Genomic DNA, 2,308 nt, shown 5'->3' on the forward strand with positions numbered 1-2,308 from the left:
TACCTGTATAAGTTAATAACAACAACAACAACATATACAACTATACATACACATATATTGAAATTTTGATATGAAACGTAAGGATACCTTAAAAGGGGGTTGTTTTATATCATAAGTAAGTAATTTTCGAAGATAATCGTTTGTTACACAATTCATTATTCAATGAACGTAAGGGGAATCTTTCCTCCCCCCTCCTCCTTAAAGTCGTGCCTATAAAACAAGGGAAGGGTGTTAAAGAGGACAACAAATCTTTGCCACTATTTCGTGTCCTATAGATAGCTGCGAAAAAAAATCTATATTTTGAAGAAACAAAAATACGAAGAAGAAGAAGAAGAAGAAGAAAAAATAATAATAATAATTTATATATTCATCCCTCGATAATTATGATTATACATACATACACACACATATTTATATATATATATATATACAAAAAATACCGACCGATATGTGCTGTGTATATTATTAAGTGAACAAAATAAGTAACAAAAAAAAAAAATCGATCTGTTTAAGTAAAGAAGAAAAATTTGGAAATTTTGTTTTTTAATTTCAAGCGATTGCATATGCACTTACTTTATTATTAATATTTAGATTTTTGTTGTTCGTTAATAGTCAGAAATGCTATTACACATTTTACACTATGAAAATAGTTCACTAATTGTTAAATAAAGAATTGTTTCTCCAACGGATCGAATTATTTTGTTTGTTCCGACACAAAAGCGTACGTAGTATATATTTTTTTTGGTTTTGTTAAATTATTGCAAGAAAGAAAGAAAAATAAATAACAATACGTGTTGTGCGTGTTGTTACGAAAGTGTCACACTAATAATAATTGTGCAAACAATTGTATGAATTTTTAACGCGCGCCTAAATTATAAAAATAAATTCTAACGTGCGTTAACGCACGAGCCATCGCTACAAAATATGATATCACCTTTTTTTATTTTATTTTGTTTGTTTGATCCTTTTTTAACTTTTTTTCAATTTTGTTTTATTAATCTCAACAAATTATTTTTACATTAGAATAAAAGTAGAATAAATAAAATCAATCAATATGATATAGATATAATTAAACAATATCTTATTAAAGAAAAAATATATAATATATTATAAAAAAAATTAATAACACGTAAGATTATTTAATTATCTCTCTTATTGAGAATCATTTCTTAAAATTACAATCTTGAATCAAAGTTACACCTACTACTGTGGATTTAAATTTTATCGATAATAATAATAATCTCTATCAAAGCCACAGTAAAATCTCTAATATTAAATAATGATAATAATATTAATTCAAGTTGTGTTTCCACGTTAAACAGAACAGCATCAGCATCATCATCATCATCATCATCAGAAGCAGCAGCAGTAGTAGAAGCAGAAGCAGCAGTGGCTGCAGAACATAATCACTCAAAGTTCATGACCCTTTGCAAAAGGGACAAAGGGATGTTGAGGGAGGCGTAGAGAGAGAGAGAGAGAGAGAGAGAGAGATATCGTAACCGTGGGTATTATTACGTACGTTGGTGCGGTACGATCTCGCAAATCATACTATTGTCATACTATTCACGATTCTGTCCCACGTCGAATCCCGTTTTGCTGCTGCTGCTGCTTGATGTTCCATCGATTTATATTTCGGTACGAAGTTAATCCACCGAAACGAGACGGAAAGTATATCCTTACTGTACGATTCATTTTTCCAGTTAAAATAACAGGGAATATAACAATAATCAAAAGAATAGAACACAACACAACAACGAAAAGAACAGGAAACAAAACAATACAAAATTTAGAAATAAAAGAAACAGAGAAGAAGAAATAAATAAATGAAAGTGAAATCAAGAAAAATATATCTTTTAATGTTGTAGGTGAATAATCTTTCGAAAAATCCCTCGGATAATAAATGTTTTTTCTTTTTTTTCTTCTTCTTCTTTCCTCGAGTTTATTACAACGAAATCTCGTTTGCGTGCAAGACGCTAACGTTAATCACTTTCTTAAATGGCGCCCACGGAAACGTTCTTTTTCCTTAGGTAATTCTTCGCGCTTATAACCAACGTTCAGAGCTTTAACAACGTAAGTCTATATATATATATATATACCTTTTAATATCTTGATGAAAGAAGCTTATTTTATTTTTATTTTCTTTCTAACGTATTTATATAGAAATTTCTATTCTTTTTTCTTTTTTCTTTTTTTTTTTTTCTTTTAGTAATAAAATATCATCAATCATTAGACTTAAATTATTACATTTATCTTAACTTTAACGATATGTATATATTAAGTAAATTAAAATGTATATAAATAGAAGAGG

This window comes from Polistes canadensis, unplaced genomic scaffold (genome assembly GCF_001313835.1).
Source record: "Polistes canadensis isolate GaletaPanama2010 unplaced genomic scaffold, ASM131383v1 scaffold_83, whole genome shotgun sequence".
Taxonomy (NCBI): Eukaryota; Metazoa; Arthropoda; class Insecta; order Hymenoptera; family Vespidae; genus Polistes; species Polistes canadensis.